This window comes from Nymphalis io, chromosome 18 (genome assembly GCF_905147045.1).
Source record: "Nymphalis io chromosome 18, ilAglIoxx1.1, whole genome shotgun sequence".
Lineage (NCBI taxonomy): Eukaryota > Metazoa > Arthropoda > Insecta > Lepidoptera > Nymphalidae > Nymphalis > Nymphalis io.
The window spans coordinates 4,706,533-4,728,643 of NC_065905.1; the positions used below are offsets into that span (position 1 = coordinate 4,706,533).

Consider the following 22,111-nt stretch of genomic DNA (forward strand, 5'->3'; position numbering starts at 1 on the left):
GATTGAGAGAATAGTGAGAGCACGGAACGTTTGTGCACAAACTTAAACTGCAGAAATATGATTGTAAGAAACGGACGAAGTGATATATACTCATGTTTAATTTAAAAAAATCAATTTCAGAACTGTCTTCATTGACTTTAAGAAAGTAGATTGTAAATCAGCACAGAAAACAAAAATATTCTTTCATAATCGAGCTTTTAATCGTAAGACAAAACCAGATTATGGCAGTTTTCACAGGTAAAAAAGCATCTTATTTTGGTGCTAGTCTGTACAATTAAATAGTAAGAATACAATTATCTAGGTAAGATAAACGTGTAGGATATTTATTATGTCGAACCAATAAAATAAACTTAATCAATTCTAATTTTGGTAAATCGAGGGCCTGGCCAACTATCCCGTAATGTTCGAGGAATTATAGCAAAAGATCACGCGAGTTTTTCGTACTATGCCAATATTAATCTTATAATTAAGAGCATAGAATACACTATTGAGTGAATTAAGTGACATATTTATGTTTACGACTGTTCTTTATTTTTTTTATCAATCACATATTCAAACCTTACTTTGTTAATTTGTTCGGCCTTATCAAATTGATTAAAATTATCTTTAATATAATTTGGCAGTATTTATATTACCGTCGAACAATCTATGTGCTTTAGAAAATGGTATGGCCGTGATTTGATCTACACGTACGTCTTCATCTACGTTTCTGGTTTTTCATTATTGTGGGTGAAAAAAAGTGAATGTTAATTGCTTTAACTTGTTTGTATGTCTGCATAGGGCCAATTAGAGCTATTGGTTCTTAATAAATCCGTTGTATCCAGAACGAAGGAAGTTGGCAGCGTTGCATTCACGTGCAGTTGTCTTTGTGCATAATTTCTATTCTGTCATATCAGATTGTCGTCTCATCCGAATTTAAAAGTGCAGTCATACCGCCCTCACCCAGTCGCTCTCGTCGAGATCAGTCCGGAAGACTTAATTCAGTGCATATTCTTAATTGTCAGTGGTAAAATATGAAAAAATCTAATCACTTCAAACTCATGTTGTCCAGGTTAATGGTAATGTAAAAGCTCAATGTTTCTTACAATCACTGACTACTCGGCATGAAGTAGAACATATGCTCGTACATAATCACACTAATGATAAAATTTATTAATGTAATCATAAATGATCCTTTTCATTTTTTTAAATATTTAAATTAAACTCAAAACTTGATGCTAACATAATTCATTGTTGACAGAAGTTTGTTTATTATTCAACCTACTACGTTCTACAGGACTGAGACAGTCCAGTGGTTAGAACACGAGAATCTTAACCGAAAATTTCGGATTTAAATTTTTTTTCTCGCTGGGAAAACACCTTTATGCGTTTCCCCACATGAAATGGGAAGTTTATATCAGCCTCTGAGTGCGCCGGAATACCCAATAAAAACCAGCGAAATGAACGGAGTGGATATCGTTTTTACACATCCAACGGATCGCTTACGCATACTACTTTTATCTCCGACTGTTGGCCCGCCATTTCGAGCATCTAATTATCTAGGGGAGTTCGCGGGCTATAAAGAACTCATCTAGCCCTGGCGACAGCGATGACGCTTTCTCCTTGCTTTTCTTCGGGAAAGCGGCTAAGCGGAGGCACTTTCTCGGAGGAGTCCTCGCAAAACAGTCTCCTTCTGTAACATAAAAGTTTCACAGAAGGAATTTCCTTCCAGCAGCTTACAGTGTGTTCAAACCTAGGCAAGCACTACTTAATATCTATGGGCTTAATTTGTGTTTATAATTCATCTCGTGCTCGCTGTATAAAAAAAGATCGTAAGAAAAAGTGTATACGCTACTTCCAAAAGTACATTTTCAAGCTATTACTTTACTACTCAACAATGCTATGCTTGTGATTGAAGTACAAATAAGTATTTTACTTGTGCCCATTTTACTTGTTCTGAACAAAGAGTGGCATACGACACAGCTTTGTGGCTCATCATTAGATTTATAAACAGGATTCGACAGGATGCATAAACCAAAACAAGCAAATATTGGTTCTACACAAATGTTTTAAGGCATAAACTTGCCTGACCATGGAAAGAAAACATGCAGAGTATTAACATGAAGAAGATTTGTGACGAAATTGCGAAAGTCAATTTGTATTTGAAATTGGTATATAAATTGAGTTTACGGATTAATTTTCTTCTTTGGACATTTTCATGTTTACGTCAAACACATGTGATACATGTGTTATGTTAAAAATGCATTCCAATTCACGTTAGTGCAATAAAAGAAATAATTTGGAATGTTTTTGGTTTGTTTTATTATTATAATTCGATAATCTAACCCAATAGTTTCTTTGTTGAGTTAAAATTTGATTATGCAAAAATATGCGTCAACGTCTGAGCGAGCAGAAATTGCCCAGTTGTTAGAAAGAGTGAAGCTTAACTGACGATCACTGGTTCAAACCCAGGCAAGCACCACTGAATTTTCATGAGCTTACTTTGTTCTCATAATTAATCTCGTGTTTGACGGTGAAGGAAAACATCGAAATTTTACTGAAATACTGCCATATATGTATCTACCGATTCATATTGGAGCAGCCTGGTGGAATAAGCTCTAAACTTTCTCCTCAAGGGGAGAGAAAGCCTTTCCATATCAGTGGGGCATTAAGAGGCTGCTCGTTCATTTTTCCATGTGTCAATGTCACAATATTAGCTGAACGAAATATAGCTATATTTACTAGTGAGAGGTCATGAAGCAAGCTCATCAGTTCTTTACATCCAAATATCATTAGTATTTGTTGTTGTACTTTGGTGAAAGTGAGAAGTGAAAAGTTAATAAGCTAGTATACTATTACATATTGTCGTTGCCGCCATAATTGTGTAAAAATTGATAATACTTCTTACAGTGCCAGTTCTGTACGAAGGGCCATATTCGCTTGGCGTTTTTGTTTTGTTTTATATAGTTTATACTTTTACATAGTATTTTTTATATATACATGTATAAAAGAATAACTGACTGATAAGTGCAGCCTAAACTACTGGTAGTCCCAGTAGTTTAGGCTGGTAGTACCATGAAAATTTACATACAAGTTTCTTTTACAGAGTAAGTTAATAATAATAAAAAAAAAATTTAATCCTTAAGGTCATGAAGGGGATGAAAGTTTGTATTGAAAGTCCTTCATTTTTGCAGTTATGGAAATTGGTTTCTAATGAAACAATTCGAATTATAACCCGAGCAATGTCGCGGGTAATGCGCTAGTATTATTATATACATACATACATACATCTAACATATATGTATAACGTTCAGAATATGTTAAGCAACCTGTTACAATTTAGGTGTTGCCAAATTGTACATATTATCGTTATGCTCTTGTCGTAGAATTTCATATTAAACTGACATTCTAAGAAACTAAAATACATTCATACAGCATTTTTTTTATTGATATTTTTATGAATCAGGATTGAAATGTTTTTTAAAAAGATATATCAAAACAACTATACAACAATAAAAATAACGTATATCGACACGTACAATTTAGACACAAAAATACAACAAAGGAATCAAAACTGAGCGACTAAAATATTATTTATGAGATATCCTCCACAACCGAGAGTCCAAGCAGAAGTGTGTAACGCCCGCCTGGTTAGCCGATGAACTCGGCAGGGCCAGTCCCCACCACTATAACCATCACGTGATAAAGTCGTGCCACTAAGCCACGCCCCTTTCGGAAGATATTCCAAATAATATAATTACTAAATCAACTTATCACTAAGTGCTAAAAATTAACAACTAAATTAGATAATCATACGATGTATTTGAAGTTATAAACAAATGGTCATAAAGGAAATTATAAACCAAACTGACCTTTATTAAAAAAATAATCTTAATAGCTAAATTTCATAATAAAGCAAATCAAAACGTTACAAAGATAACAATATAATAATAATGTAATTAAATAACATAATTTGCCGAAGGTAACCCAAATTATAAATATTATTAAAAGATAAATATAAATTGTTATTTTAGGTACGCTCCTCAGAAACCGAAAGCGGGTTCCTAAAACCGAAAAAAGGTTTCTGGGAGAAACGAGAGCTGTAGAGAGATATTGGTGTTATTGAAATTAACTTTGTGAATACTTCTCCTTTTCCATGTTAATAACTAAAGACATGAATATATAATATATATATATATATATATATATATATATATATATATATATATATTAGTTATTAACTAATATGATTGATCTGAGCCTATTCCAGGTTGCTTCACCACCACCAATAGACACTGGCGCTGGGAGAAATATTAAGTATCCCTTACGTCGTCAATGCACCGCCAACCTCGGGAACGAAGACGTTATGTCCATCGTGCCTGTAGTTACTGGCTAACTGGCACTTAGTATAATTGTCCTTCAGTGGTAGGACATAGGATGTGTAGGTGGTGCCTATCCAGGCAAGGAAATCAAAATATGATATGTATAAGAAGTCAAGTATACGCAAAAACATTCATATACAAATAATATAATTAAACAAAAGCTGGCTACAAAAAAATAAAATTATAGAGTCCCTACAGACAGCAAATAATTCGATTTTATTAAATAAAATGTGTCTGTTCACTTGCTTTTTTTTCACGCATTGGAAACCTTCAGAAGCCTAGCTCCCATGGGGTGGGGGGATCTGGGTTATGTGGGATTCTTCACGCATCCACGGCCCCAGGGTTACGCCCTATCTTTTAAGCCCCGGGCATGTCTTCAGTTCCCTATGCAAACGAAGCCTCGAGTAAAGCCTTGTATTATATTAAATTTTACAATTATCAAAATATTCAAACATTATTATAACATCCATTAACGCTTCAGCTTTTAATACTATAAAAGGGTTTAGACTTGACTTTCGAAGTAATCGCGTTTCGATTCACATATTCACTATTGTATTTAATATTACCATCACAATACAATGTTAAAATCTACCTTTTCAAGCAATAACATTCCAAATATATATGAAGTTAAGGTCGATTTTAGATTTTAAACATATTGAAAGGATTATCAAATGTATTTTCTAAAACAAAGTTTCGCGGTTATAATGCAAATCCGAACGTAGAGGTCACTATATATCATAATAATGATTATAATATCCTGGAACATTATTCACACGCGGCCATCTGATCACAAATTAAGCAGAGCTTGTGCTATGGAAACCAGACAACTGATATACTACTTTTCTTTTGTAAATATATACTTATACAGATAATTACACCCGATCCCGTGATTTAGAATTTAAATGAAAATAATATCGGATATTGTTTGTATATTACGAGATCATCACAAAAATATTATGATCCTTTGTTCATGAGTTTCATTTCAATTAACAGCACTGCAAAAAAATATTTTTTTGATACCATAGAACCTCGGGTACTAGAATATATGTTCTGAACGTGAACGAGAATATTATTATTATAATATTTGAATAATAATATTCAGGTGCATACGATATTGTCTTCATTTATTTATCAATTATAATGATATTTATTTATTAAAATCAAAATCCTTTCTTCAAAATAGAAGCATTACACTTACTTATTGATTGTCAAATTAGAAACTACTACCGGTTTTGTATTTTTTCAATAAGTTTAGTTTTTTTTTTTCTTTTCATTAAGGGTCATTAGCAGTCACTACACTTACTCAACTTTTGTTAAATATGTACCACCGAAAACACCACATAAATCGATCCCTGAAGGAGCAACCAGTTTAATCACCATAAAATATGTTACTGTGTGAAAATTAACGTAGGCTACGCATAACATGTATATTTTATAAGATGGTTGACGTAATTTGAGCATTAATTAAGTTAATTGGAGCAAAACACCTGATATAGGTGCCAAAGCTTTGGCCCCAATTTACAAAGACAACAATTGTGGTCATTATCAACGAAGAACTCGGCAATACAAAGATATTGTTTGCGTAGCAATTTAATTATATTCGAAAAGATGGTATCAATACTTCTTTTAAAGAATATTAGCATTGTCTGTTTTTATTATAATTACATATATTTAGCCCTTCAATTAGGTGTAAAGGTTGCGTTATGAGTGGGGACAATATATCAAAATGTCAGGATCGAACCTGCGTTTTTTGTCGTTACGTAACCCATAAACGATTACGCTATTGCGCTTTTAACTGCCTTATGTGAAGACACTTCAATTTCATATTTTAAATATGTAAAATATAATTTAAACAAATCGGAGGGAATTTTATTTTTCTTTAAATAAAAAAATCGTCACAGCTGTCTTTTGTGGTCTTCCTTTTACTTTATTTTATTTCCGAGCAGTTTTTAGTAATCTTTTATTCTAACATTTCAACACATTTATAACTTCAACGTAGTTTAAACGCGGTTTAGTTAACAGAACGCATTATAAACTCTTGATTAATTTACAAAGTTGATCTTACCACGAAATGTTGATCGCGAAGTGAGCGTCGAGTCATTAATTACTCGACATGCGTCACTTTGATCTCGACGTATTTAATAATTACATTGCAAATTGAACTTAAACCACTTTAATATAAAGGTTATAAGCAAACAAAATCAGGGGGTACAATATGATATACTTAATTATACAAAAGTTGTTTGTTTGCTTTTGTTCATTACGCAAAATGCTTTGTTTTCTCAGACTCAAAAATGATACTGAAATTATAAAATATATTAATTTAAAGGTTATAATTATTTATAGATGCTTCTGAAGTGTAAACAAAGACGTTTCTATTTCTTTATTTAAAAAAAAAATATGCAAAAATTTATATTGCTTGAAATTTAATCCTGATCGGTGAAAAGGTTTACTTGGTGGTAGGGCTTTGTGCAAAACCGTCTAGGCAGATACCACCCACGAAGTTTAAGCCAGTGTAACTACAGGCACAAGGAACATAACATCAGGCGGCGCATTTGCCCGGCTGGCAACCTTTTTTATAAAAAAAAGAATATATTGTGTATTCTTGTTAATTAATGCCTATTATTATGTATCACAAAGTAATAGCCTATTACTGTCGTAGTTTTTTCTTGTTTATTTTGTGTAAAATAAAATAATTATTTATTTAGGTTTTTTCTTCATTTCCGAACAGAGAAGAGTTTGTAAACTGGAAACTTTGTAAATTGTAAACAACTCGAGTCTTAAATTATTAGCTGTATATTACCGGCTTATATTTTATATAAAAAAAAACTAAGTCCTTAACGAGGGATTATTGTTTGTACTTAGTCATCGGCCTCTTAGAAATTAATTAATGTTACAAAAGTTTGACAGCATTATGAGATGAAACGAGAATCTACTGAGGGCTCAAATTTCTATGAAAATTTCTTATTATAAAGTATTTCCTCGTCATTTATTAAAGTACGGCAATAATAATCTATAGCTATTTTATACTTATATTATGCGAAAGTAGCAGTATCTGTCTGTTTGAACGTTTTCAAGGCTATACCACTGAACCGATTTTGATGAAATTTGTTACGGAGCAAGGTTAAGCCCCAAGGAAGGACCTAGGCTGCTTTTAATATAATCTATTTATATATGAAAAACAATTTTAAAAATAACTCATTAGTTGATTCCAAATATTTAAAATACTTTTTATCATTTTAAAAATGGAATTTTATTTCAAAATGTTAATTTTAAGTTTTTAGTAACAGACCGCCGACGTCTAACCTTAGGGCTATTTTCATAAAAAAAAAAATTCTTGACGCTTATTTTAACAACAGTGGGTGTTGGATCTGGTCACAGGTGTCACGAAATACATTGTAAATACAAATTAAGCATTAAAACACAATGATTTTCTTGATGAGATGAGATTCGAACCTTCGCTAAAGATCCATGTGATTGATATGTACACTGGCCAAAGTTAAAGAAATTTTTAGAGAAATATTACCGTTGCCGTTCAGCTTCCTCAATTTCATCTCCTAAATCATGAAAGTAAACTTGCAAACATTTTTCATTACTCATTCCTCTCTGTAATCCATGCCTTGGATGCTTTCCATATCATGAATTATTTATTATTTTAGTGAATTAATATCACACAACATTATGTGGTGTTTAATTTTAAGTGGTGGTATTTTACTGGTGGTAGGGCTTTGTGCAAGCTCGTCTGGGTAGGTACCACCCACTCATCAGATATTCTACCGCAAAACAGCAATACTTGATATTGTTGTGTTCCGGTTTGAAGGGTGAGTGAGCCAGTGTAATTACAGGCACAAGGGACATAAAATCTTAGTTCCCAAGGTTGGTGGCGCATTGGATATGTAAGCGATGGTTGACATTTCTTACAATGCCAATGTCTAAGAGCGTTGGTGACCACTTACCATCAGGTGGCCCATATGCTCGTCCGCCTTCCTATTCTATAAAAAAAAAAAAAAAAAAATGTGTAATGAGCCTAACGACCAATAGTATTTTATTTGGTGATTTGTTCAAGTGATAATAGTATCATTATTCATTTCGTTGTTATCATTCATATGAATGTTACTACCATATTAAATCGTTAAATAGATAATTAAATAGAAAATGTTTTGTTTAGCTTATGAGGCTGCAGTAGTCCTAGGTTTAAAACTACTGTTGGGTCAGTAAAATCGTTATAGTATTAAGAAAGATTGTTCTCTTAATCTGTCTTGCCTTCATAAGTATTTAAATCATTTGATTCCGCGCCTGATATTTTACTGATCGTCTCTATAGAGCTATTTCTTAAGAACAAACTCGATACTCACCGTAGGAATCGATCGTGAAATGTCAGGAAATGATATGCAACATTCACTTTAATACTTATAATATTACGGATCAAAATAGTATATCACCATAAGTTGATATTTCACGGGTGAAAAATGTACCACTTATTTATAAAAGCGAAGGAATATAATGTAATGCACGTCCCGTGTTTATAATCAAATTCAGACATGGACATAACTTGTGTAGGTATTGGCAGTTATCTAAAAAATACCCTGTTATTATGTATTAAAGAAATCAGTAAAACTCTCATTTATACTAGTAAATAATATGCAATTATCGTTTTAACTTTAGACACAATAATGAAAATAAACGTCCTTAATTATTAGCGTTGTTAGCGAATATTTATTTAAGAACGGATCTCGATACGGATCACGGATCTGTCATCAATAATTTGACACTCGAAAGAAGAAGACAAAGCATTGTTTAAATCATCAATTTCATAGGTAAATCCAATTATAAGCCATTCAATAAAATTATACAACAATTCCTAATTCTTAATTAAAATCTTTGGTTATACCTTAATGTCTTATCGACTGCCATATATATTATATATTATTATATATTATATTAAAGTTTTAATTACTTTAAAAATATACCTAAGTTAATATCGTTCGTGTTAAAAGAATATATAAGTATTGTAAAGTTTGACCTTTGAATTTAAGTTTTACGTCAAAGCCATCTCGTGACTCAAAGTTGATCGAGACGATTCAAGTTCAAAGAATTTCTTTTAAATTCTAGTGCTTTCCTGTAAGTAACATAGTTTAGGTTCGTATATTTATTATATACCTAATTATATTCTATATTTAAGGAATAAACCTTCTATATATTTATCATATCATATATAAACTTAACCGACGATTACAGGTTCAAACCCGGCAAACACAACTGAGTATCCGTGTGATCTTTGTTTATAATTCGTAAGGAAAATATTTAAAAAAATCTACCATAGGTAATATTGGAGCAGCGTGATGCAACAAGCTCCAAACGTTCTCTTCAAGAGGAGAGGATTCCTTTACCCAGCAGTGGGACATTTACATTAGTTACATATATTAGACATTTTACTAGGGTAACATAATTTGCAGAACGCTCCTTACATATAACAAAGAACTGAACCGCTAAGAATACAATTATATTGCCGATCCTTATTGATTTAACATAGTAAGTATTCATAATTGTATATAATTATAAGAACAATTAACTAATAGCTCGATTGACAATGTTAAATTAGATAACGCCTTTTATAATAGTAATATCTTTGAGCGAAGCCGAAGAGATTCGATTACTCTCGTCTTCTAATTAATCTATATATATAAAAGAACGAGTGACTGATTGACTTACACACATCAACACATATCCCAAACCACTGGGGCTAGTACAATCTTTTTTTTACACACTAGGTTAGTACTAAGTAAATAAATAACCCCGAAAGCATTTTTGAAGAAAGAGCTATGGAAATTGTTTTTTTGCAATTCAGAATAATAACGCGAGCGAAGATGCGGGTAAATTGCTAGTATATAATAAATTGATATTTAATATTTTCATTAAACAATTTAAATTCAAGTATATTATTACGTAATTACAATCACTTGATACAAATATAACAATATGATATTGTTAATTTTCCTTCAAGTCAAATTATATGAAATTTGATGAGGTTCATCTTTTTTTGTTTTTACAAATGATATCTTGTCAAGATTCGTTGAATTATAAAACACTAGCTGCCTATCCCGGCTTTACTTTTTGTAGACCTTTTTGTAGACCGTTATACTAACGGTCTACAAAAACGTTTATCTCGATATACATATAATGCTATTGGTTTACGCGGCATATACCAATAAAGCTCCCAGTCGGCATGATTTTTTTCTGAAATCTTCAACAATCGGTGTCATATTCCAGCCAATTTACACAAAACCATAATAAATCATATGCCTAAGTCTTCCTCATAAGTCACTCCGTCTATTAGTGAAAACATTATGAAACACCATTCTGTACTTTTAGTAGTCTGCATTACGATTATCACTTACTTAACAAAATAGCCGCCCCAGCTTCGAAAGGGTAGAATACAAAGTCTGCATATAACATTTGTATTGTATTCTTTCGATAAACATATGAAGGAAAATTTTACCTTTTTTTTGCCAGCTCACACCTTTGACACCTCAGCAAAGTTTCATCATATGAAAAGTCATCGAATGAAAAGTTTAGTATCGCATAAAGAACAAACACATAAACATTTAAATTTATTTATTAAGATGATCATACGTCACCTTATCACTGCAGATTATGAATATTTAGACTTGAACGTGACGGTCGAAGCCGTTAGTATCATCCCTTTAGAGGAAATGATAAACGAGGTTAGCGCCTAAAAACGTGCCAGTAAGCTAACCAGCCGTGGCTCCGGAGGCCAGTTCTTAAAGATAAAAACGATTAATTGCGTTTAATTTCCACTACAAAATGTTGTTCTTTAAACTTCCTTAAATTTCAAATATTTATAGCTTTTGTATATGCACGGGAACGTTGGTACAGTTGTTATCTTATCGGGCTGAAGAAACCAAGATTTTTAGTTTATAAATTGGTTTAGGCCGATAAAGAAATTGAGTTTTTCTCTCAAAGAATTTTCAGTAGCAGTTTGGGTTTAGGAAGTTGGTATTATTACATTACAGTAACTCGGAAAATATATAAAGCCGCGGGTCCTTCACCCAATCTTTCACAGTCCAATAGTCCCAATGACCACATTTGTCATTTGGGTTTGTCTACTTGAATATCTCCAGTTTACCTCTGAAACTGGACGTCATGGCAGATGTTTGGTTAAGGGGACACTGTTACTTTATTTATATGACTTTTATTTTATAAAATTGGTAGGCAGACGGCAGATGAGCCACCTAATTATAAATGGTCACCATCGTCTATATACATTGACGTTGGAAGAAATATTTAGCATTACGTATATCGTCAATGCGTCACCAACCTTGGGAACTAAGTTGTAATGTCCATTGTGCCTGTAGTTACACCAGTACACTTAAATCGGAATACAACAATACTAAGTATTAGTTGAACATTTGATGAGTAGGGGTTACCCAGACGGCCTTTCAGAAAGCCCGTAACGTTATATATATTTTAACTGCAAAATTTTAATTTTAAGAAATTACTACATAACTTGGTGAAATCAACGTTTCAGTGTGATTTTGGCACACTGAGATTTGAGGTTAAGACAAATTTTTTATGTTAATTTACATATATAAACATAACATTTTTAAATACTTACGTTTTGTTTTTCACAGTCCCATGTGACTTTCAATGCTTCATAGCATAATGGTTCAGTTGATATAACACGTAGAACTCAACTCGAAGATCGCAAGTTCAAATCTAAGTTTAAGCACCACTAAATCTTCTAAAGCTTAATTAATTAGCTTAGAGAAGAATGAGGAATAAGGGAGTGACACTCACATGTTTATAAAATTCAAATCTAACCAAAAAAATCTTTTCCTTATGATGAGGAGACGACATTTAGACATTTGTGCTATTATTTTTAACACGTAATAATAACGCGTAACAGATATGTCATACTGTAAATTATTTATTGACGTAAAAAACACAATCGGGACATTCACAAATTATACAAAAAAAAAATAGTACAATAGTTATATAATAAGCATGTATAACAATTCTAAAAGGAAAATATATCTTTTACAATTTGAAATACTAAATTATTTATCTGTAGTGGTCTTTTCACTGTTTCCAATGATATTGCGCTTTCAACAGATTCAATAACACGATAGATGATATCTCACAGAAATATCTTATTTCACAGTAAAGATTCAATACGAATAAGTTTTTGTTAAATTGTATAAATATATTTATTGTACTGGTGACAGGACTTTGTGCAAGCTCGTCTGGTAGGTAATACCCACTCATCAGATATTCTACCGCAAAACAGCAATAATTTTTATTATATATACGATCTTATAATTAATAATGTAATAAATTGAATATTATTACATTTTTATTTTATTTTTCCAATTCTTTATATAAATATTATTCTTTAGTAACGTTTGAATTTGGAATTGCTTCTTACATTGAAATGCATTTTTAAACGTAAAATAGATATAAAATTGTGAGCGCTATGGAAAACAAACTGTTTTCTTGATTTCATATTCTCTTAATTTTTTAAACTGTCACTGTTTGATTCAAAAGTTAAAGTCAAGTCGTAATACCCACAATTAGCTTTATTTTTCATATAATTCATTTAAATTAAAATAGTAAATAATCAAATGAAACAATTAGTCAAGTAGAAAATTATATTTAACTCGTCAAGTCCTTTTTTTGTCAATTATTATTTTCTACATAAAATTTTGAATTTTGATTTAAACATATTTAATCACCATTTTTATTTCATGCTTTCGAGCTTATTTATTTTATTTGAATAAATAAATATAAAAGCAATTCACTAACTACAAATAGGTCAATATACTTTTTACTTAACCTCTAACTGTTTTTTCAATAATAAAAGTTGACGTAATTTTTTTTTTCATTTTTCCACACGCAATGACTTTAAAGTCTATTTAGTAGTATCCAAACTATTAATTGAATTCATTAATTTGGGAAAAGTTTTATCAATATCCTTCCGAAAATGCAAATATGGTCCAATTATATTTGCATTTGGAGTCGTTATTCTGAGATTGCCTTTGGACAAAGCTATGTAAGTCTGACAAGACGACAATTGAATGCTTAATAAGATTGTTTGGCGTGCGAGTTCAAAATGTAACCCGTCTGAGTTGCTGATAGGACTTCAAATTTCCTTTTTAGTGGCTGAATAAAACATAGCATAAGCCTATCTATATCTTTAAATGTGGATGCCAATATCAAATATATTGGCATCCACATTTGATTTGAGTTTAATAATCTTCGACTACGTTTGACTGATTACTATAAAAATTGGCACACATGTTTTTTTTTTCAACTTTACCTTATCAATAGAAGATGTAAGAATGTATTTTTTTATAAATAAATAAAATCTTTATAATAATAGTATATATGATGTCAAAATATAAATGTCCGTTACAGCATATTAGATAGATCCATTGCGTACGGAATAAAGCAACGTTTGTATTTAAAAATATTATTCAATAGTATCGATAGGTCGATTTTGAAGTGACTTTAACCCAGAATTTTCCCTTTTTTGTATCTGCACATTACATGCTGTCCGTATAATACCAGGCAGCATCGCAATCTACGTTTCAGGATTAAAAGCTTATGACGTCAGAGCTCAGATGACTTCTACATTATCTAGCCCATTTAAGAGACATTTGTAATGTTAACGCCGTAAGTCGCTGCCATCAGTTGCCGCAAAAACCATGGTATCTAACTTGTAATATTGTCTTGTGCCTGTAGTTACTCACTCATCCTCTTAATTGTAACACACTTACCACTACTGTAACACTCAACATGCTCCATTTGTCCGTACGCGTACTTATTTACGACGAGACGGTTGGCGTAGTTGGTAGCTTGCCTTTCACGCCGAAGGTTGTGGGTTCGATTCCCACCCAGGACATATATATATATATGTATGAATGAATATGTCTGTTTGTCCTGAGTCTGGGTGTAATTATCTATATAAGTATGTATTTACAAAAGAAAAATAGTATATGTAGTATATCAGTTGTCTGGTTTCCATAGTACAAGCTCTGTACAAGATTAATTTTATTATTATTATTAATGAAACCAATTAACTAAGCTTGAGAGACTTCAAAATATATTTATTCGGTTTATATTTGGATTACGTAAATATGACCACATTTAACAATTTCGTTCTCGTCTTAATTGGTTACCCATTCGACTTCGCTGGAATATGCACATCCTGTCTATCCTGTACTGCGTGTTGTTTCACCCTTATACTCCCCCTTACTTGAAGGAGAAATTTTTATTTTTAGGAAATCCTGGAGAAGTAGTTCGTTCTGTGAAGAGATGGATTTTAAAGGTGCTCGAACATAAATCATTATTTTATAATAATTCTTTTACAATTCAGGCTATTAAACTCTGGAACGATCTTCCTATAAATATTCGGGAGGCCAAATCTATAAATATTTTTAAAAAACTTGTGAAAGATCACTTTTTGTCTCAAATGCCTTATCAACAATAATTTCTTTTATTTCAGTATTTCTTGTATTAGTCATCTGCTTTTCTTTTTTCTTTTTTGTTATGTTTGAGGACTTACCGTTTTATTCATTGTTGCTGTATATAGTATGTTTTTATATCATATACATAATTTTGTATGTACTGATAATATAATTTATTTATGGATATATGTATAGTATGTGTATTTTATATTTACATTTAATAATTGGTTTTATTTCAATTAAATATTAATATTATTTTATTCATACCACCACCTACCCCATATCCTATCTGTAATTACTTACACTCGGTTGCCTGGAAGAGATCGCTGTGTAGCGATAAGGTCGCCATAATTGTACATTTATTTAGGCAATATACATGTTTTGTATTTTTCTCTTTGTGGTGTGATGTACAATAAAAGTATTAAAGTAAAGTAAAGTAAAGTAAATTATTTATTAATAAAAATAAAAAACGAATCAAAATAGCAACGTATCATCGTAAATTTTCAACATTTCTCAATTGATACGAAGTGAGTTCTTACAGCACAGCACTTCTGTTCTTGGTTCAATTTAAAACACATTTGGTATAAGTTTGCATTCGACATTTTCTATTTACGCGCGAACAAGGAACGCGAAAGCTCGAAGTGGTTTCGTTATCGCACTTTAAAACTTGCTCATACTCTTAAATGTTTTTGTCTTATAATAGTATTTTCAATATCATTTGTTTTCTTTTACTATGATTAACAAGCTGAGCAATTTTATTAGTTTTGTTATGACCGTGAATGAACTGCAAATGCAGGCCAATTAACAAGAGCTCAAGTTATAAGAATATGTAGTGCGATAATATGAATATCATATTATTACAAGTATCATGTGCGATATAAGTTATCAATACTAATATATTATTCAGCTGAAGGGTTTCATTTTTGTTGCATTTTTTTAATAGCTCATTCATTGAGAAAGACTATAAACTATACAACATTACCTAGTTTACCTAGAAATCTAGTAAATAATAAAAAAATATTAAATCACGTATTAAATACTGTCGTGATTTTCGTAAAACACTGCGGTGTTTTACGAAAATCCCCCTGATAAATAATTAAGCGCGTGAATGATTAAGGGGTATTGTATATATGTATAACGAATATGGTTAATCTAATCCGTCAAAGTTTTCTTCGATTTTATATAATATTATAAACAATTTAACTACAAAATAATGTATTTTTTAAGTGTTAATATTTTTTTGCTTAATAAAATATTGGGTCATTAAACAAACAATTATTATAATTAGATTTTATCTTGAATTGTTTTGATTAGATACAGTAATAACACAGCGTCACATTAATATGTTTATTTCAAAATATTTCAAACAATGTAAGAAATCCGCGACGAGAATCGAGTACTATATTTATTCTTTGTTGTAAAACTTTAGTGGCTTTCCAGTCCGTTGCTTTGATGTTGAAATCTAACGTTGCATTGTGTAATACATGTAAGTGAGCAAGACTTCTTTGTAATGTTTTTCTTTACATAGTCATTTAAAAATTATATATTAAACAATTTCTAAAAATGTTATATGTCATTGTTAAAAAATATTATTTATTCAAGTTGGTATATAAACACTTTCGTATCGCCCTGTCGCTTGTTAAATACACAAATACATTCTAAAGCTACCCACCCGGTTCGAAATTGAGATTCTATCAATAAGAACGTGCAAGAAATTAAGTAGCTACTGTGTTTCTGAAATAAAGTACATCTATACACATACAAATGTGTATTTCGGATTATTATTTTATATACACGAAATACTCCTAGACTCCTCGCTTTAATATTGTTGTGATAAACCTTATCAATAAATATATTTTTTACACATGATTTAAATAAATTAATACACAAAGATGAGACGTAACTTATATTAGTTTTATCTCGAGTTACTTCTATTTCACGTGTTATTTATAACGACGAATAAATCGATACCAATTAAATCGTATTGTCTCCACATTTAAAACAATCTTGAGATAGAAACCCAATTGCACAAATGCACAGTAGGGATGGGTCGTTCTACATAAAAGTAATATGCAAATATCTCAAAGGCCGAAGCTCGTTCGTTCAACGGAAGGACATTTCGCTTAATCAACAACCACACTACGACTCTACAGCGATTGGCTGATATACATCTCTCTGACTTTCATACCACGTGTAGACTACCTCACAGGACAACATGTCCTCTGTCGTTCGCTTGATAAATTACTAGCACAAATTACGGATCGATAGACCGATTAGTGTTATTGGTATCGCGCAGTGTTTTAGTTTGAAACGAACGAAGGGTTAAATAAGATTTTGTACCTTGTGTTTACATAATTAAATTGAAGCACCAAAAAATCGATTCAATAATAGTCATCTTTCAACTTCTAGTGATTCTTTTCGGTTTTCTTTATAGTATAGGTAGGTGGACGAGCTGAAATACTCGCTTAAACATAAATATAGAAAACGAAAACTATTTACTGCTTGCTCGAGTTCGAACCCGCAATATTCAGTTACGAGCACGTAACAATGTATATTCAGTATTTGTCACTCATTTGAAATAACATCTCTCATTAAAATAAAATAACTTTTTTTATAGTATAGGTTGGCGGACGAGCATATGGGCCACCTGATGGTAAGTAGTCACCACCACCCATAGACATTAAAATTTAAAGTAATGTTAACCATCGCTTACATCGCCAATGCGCCACCAACCTTTGGAACTAAGATGTTATATCCTTTTTGCCTGTAATTACACTGGCTCACTATCTCTTCAAACCGGAAGATAACAATACCAAGTACTACTGTTTTGCGGTAGAATATCTGACGAGTGGGTAGTACCTACTCAGACGAGCTTGTACATAGCCCTATCTACTGGTGGTAGAGCTTTGTGCAAGCTCGTCTGGGTAGGTACCACCCACTCATCAGATATTCTACCGCAAAACAGCAATACTTGATATTGTTGTGTTCCGGTTTGAAGGGTGAGTGAGCCAGTGTAATTACAGGCACAAGGGACATAAAATCTTAGTTCCCAAGGTTGGTGGCGCATTGGATATGTAAGCGATGGTTGACATTTCTTACAATGCCAATGTCTAAGAGCGTTGGTGACCACTTACCATCAGGTGGCCCATATGCTCGTCCGCCTTCCTATTCTATAAAAAAAAAAAAAATATCACTAGTACCAAATGTTGAATGAAAGCGAACCGTGTCAACTAACTATTAGTAAAATATAGCTGAGGACTTCATCCATTCTCGCGAATTGAAAAGTTCGCTTTGACTTTATTGGTTATTGAAAATTCCTAAGCGACAATAAACTTGCTACTATGAAAACATTTTACGCCGATTTTATTAAATAATCTCGTGTAAAGATAACCGTTGTAAAATTTTCTTAAGGGATTTTTATCATAAAAGTTTGATTTCACACTAAAATACGCTCTGGTGTTAATATTTTTGAACACGTGTCTGAAATATCTTGACTTTACGAGCTATTAATTTTCAAGTTTCATCACTAACAATGATTTAAGTTAATTTGAATTTAAGAATATTTAATATTTATTTCTATATAGATATTACTGGCTTCGACTGCCTTGTTGGTTTAATGGCTAAATATATGGCCGCAGATCGCAAGGCCCTTGGTTCACGCCCCAGATCGGGCCGATAAAAGTTATTGAGTTTTATCAGTCGAAAATTTCTCAGCAGCAGCCTGGAGTCTGGAAGTTGGAAATATGTACACTTCCGTGTCACGGAAAGCACATAAAGCCGTTGGTCCTGCGCCTGAACTATTTCCAGTCGTATTGGATTTGCCGTCCCATTAGATTATGAGAGTAAGGAAATAGAGTGTGAACCTGTGTTTGCGCACACACTTGTACACTATATAATTAATGAAACGTCAAAAGCAGCGGATCAGACAAAATGTGTCATGCGTCGCCACGCTATAACAAAGTATGACAAATCTAATACGATATGGTATAAAAAAATGTTACATTAATCTTTTTCTTTAATTTTTTTTTTTTTTAATTTTTTTATTTTTGATTATCTCATATTTATATCCTTTTATAAACTATGATTTTATGCATACTAACCGTACAAAATAATTTCAATGTTTACATCTACCCGGCGTCCTGCGACGGTCTACTTTTTTATTATTTTATTTCGCTCATATCAATTTTTAAAACAAAATTTCACACTTTATATCTACTAACTTGATTTATAACTATTTTCTCCTCTCAGTATCTAAAAGGTTGTAGGAGATCTCTTATTGGGTATCCCTTTGTACATCAATATTTGTTTTTATTTAATTAAGCTTTTTACATGTTTGATTTATGTACAATAAAGAGATTTACGTCAGCAACAAAAAAAAACAAATGTAATACCAATTATATTTAAAAGATATTTTCATAATATCATTGAAAATATGTATTAATAAAACACAACATTTTAATGTCCATCCGATCGATTACGACCACAGCGACCATTCTCAAGGAACACTACCCCGTATAGGACCGCAGTTTGACATGAAAGGAAAGAGAACAGGCAACAGGATCAATGGCTTTACACGTTTTCCACAGTATAATAGTAACTGGCATCATCATGACTCAAACATCCAGCAACTAGTCGACCCCTTATTAACACTTTAACTAGACTTACGACACTTCATACTTTTTTAACGTAACAGGAAAAATATAAGTGTTCTAAAGTGTTCTTAAGACTACTTGCTATTGCGTCTTTAAAAATTAGTTATAAAAATGTTTGTTTTATTGTTATTATTGCATTTTATCAAAAAGGACACGAATAACATAAAGAGCAAAACGTTATCTTAATACAAAATTTGACAAATCATTTAAGCTGTTTCTGAGATACACGAAATAAATCTGTAACAAATACACAATAATTGCCCATTAATAATACATAGCTTATTATGACAGTACTGTTACATATTAATAAGAGCAAGTCTCAGGTCTAAGGCTTTCTGTCCTATTAAAGTCAAAAATATAATTTTACTACCGTATAATGGATTAACGTGTATAAATCTTTTAGAATTTCTCTAGAGACAACCATCATTTTCCTCAAGGTAATTTTCTTTTATGAAAATCATAAGCCAATAAAAGAGGATGTTGATATCGTAAATCCAGTATTTTCACTTAAAACCTCATCGCGTGATAAGCACGTAACGCCTTACTCGTAGTTGAGAATTATTTTGTATCCATCGTGTTATCGAAAAATAACGTTTCTTCAATATCTTATAATTCAACACCATATTCCTTGTATACAGATTACTGTATACAAGGAAAAGTACGTACGTATCAGTATCTAAGCTATCCTCCGAGGCATTCGCTTAAATAACGCTTTCGACGTCTATATATTGGTACACGTGCCAGATAGTAAAATAGAAATAAAAATCTTTATTCCCAATAGAAATCCGGCAGGAGTGGAAATGTTCGGAAAAAACAACTATATTTCGTCTCAACGCCATCTGTTGGAAGTTACGAGAATTTCTTAGAACGCAACCCAAGCTAAGAAGCTTGGGTTCGCATTTGAGTAGCGAAGGCATTCTCCGTTTTCCATTAAGCAACAGAAAAAGACATCCATATTAATATGCTATGTTTCTTATTGTCAACATCTACTGATACGAGATGTGTGGCTTTTATATTTAATATAATTAAATGATGTACTCCTGGCTTATTTCAGCCACGGCGGCCAATGAATCTCAAGAGAGATTAGAAAACTGCGCAGGATAAATTATAGTGCACAGGTGTATGGGCAAAACAGATGCACTCTCTATTCCCTCACTCTCATAATCCAACGGGAAAACCAAATTTCCTCCATAAGAGGAATGGAGTTTTTTTACCCAGCCATGGGACGTAAATGAAATAAAAACGTAAAACATGCTAGCGCTATATTGATTGCGTTATTGTATTAATTAATTGAAATATATTGAGGTCATGTAATATAAGAACTCGTGTGAAAGGCAGTCGTCCTTAATAATTAACACTTAATAAAATTATTTTATTAATATATTAAGATATCAGACCCGCACATCAGATGTTCTACCACAAAACAGCAGTACTTGTTATTGTTGTGTTCCGGTTTGAAGGGTGAGTGAGCCATTGTAATTACAGACAACAAGGGACATAGCATATTAGTTCTCAAGGTTGGTCGCGCATTGGCGAGGTAAGCGATGATTAACATTTCTTACAATGCCAATGTCTATGGGCGTTGGTGACCACTTACCATCAAGCCCTTATGCTCGTCCGCCAATTTATACTATGAAAAAATTTAGAAGAAACAATTGTATCAAATTAATTATTTTTCACACATTCAATAAATAAAAAAGAATATAAATTTTTCATATTATAATACCCGAAGAATTATAATATGAAATAATTGATATATTAAAGATCGAACTCCGATCGTATAATAAATTACATGAACAAATAAAGCGACTTGACATTATTGCCTATGATTAAAAATAAAGCCATAAAGTGAAATGGTGGTTTTATATAGTGAAAATGATTTACAATTTATTTCATCGTTCTCAATTTTTTTTAAATTTAAACATTAAAGTCGCGTTCGTGTCCAACGAGAATAATTAATTATAATTTCACAAAATAGACAACATAAAAATATATATTAACAAAATAGCAAAGTCATATCATTAATCGTTATATAATTATTGTAAAATTCTTATATTTATTGTTTGTGAAATCAATACTAAGTTTTTGTTTGGTATCCTTATTATAAACATCGAATTGATAGAATTGAATAAAAATCCAACGAAATTTCATTAAAATATTAAAATTAAAGCCGAGATGGCCCAGTGGTAAGAACGTGTGAATCTTAACCGATGATTGTGGGTTCAAACTCGGGTAAGCACCACTGAATTTTCATGTGCTTAATTTGTAATTATAATTCATCTCGTGCTTTGCGGTGAAGGAAAACATCGTGAGGAAACCTGCATGTGTCTTATTTCACTGAAATTCTGCCACATGTGTATTCCACCAACCCGCACTAGAGCAGCGTGGTGGAATAAGCTCCAAACCTTCTCCTCAAAAAGGGAGAGGAGGCCTTAGCCCAGCAGTGGGACATTCACAGGCTGTTACGATGATTAAAATTCTACCTAGTTACACAAGATTGAAATAACGTCGAAAATTAACGTAACTTTTATCACAAGAAAAATATCAGCGTTAATAATCATATATTGATTATATGCGGTCTATTAAAGTAAATAAACAAAAAAATACTTTT

General features: G+C 31.9%; 1 protein-coding gene across 2 annotated transcripts in view; it reads right to left on the bottom strand.

Moving 5' to 3' along the window:
• LOC126775553 (histone deacetylase 3) overlaps positions 1–22,111 on the bottom strand; it is a 398,376-nt gene that overhangs the window by 240,671 nt on the left and 135,594 nt on the right. The gene's annotated exons all lie outside the window — the stretch shown is intronic.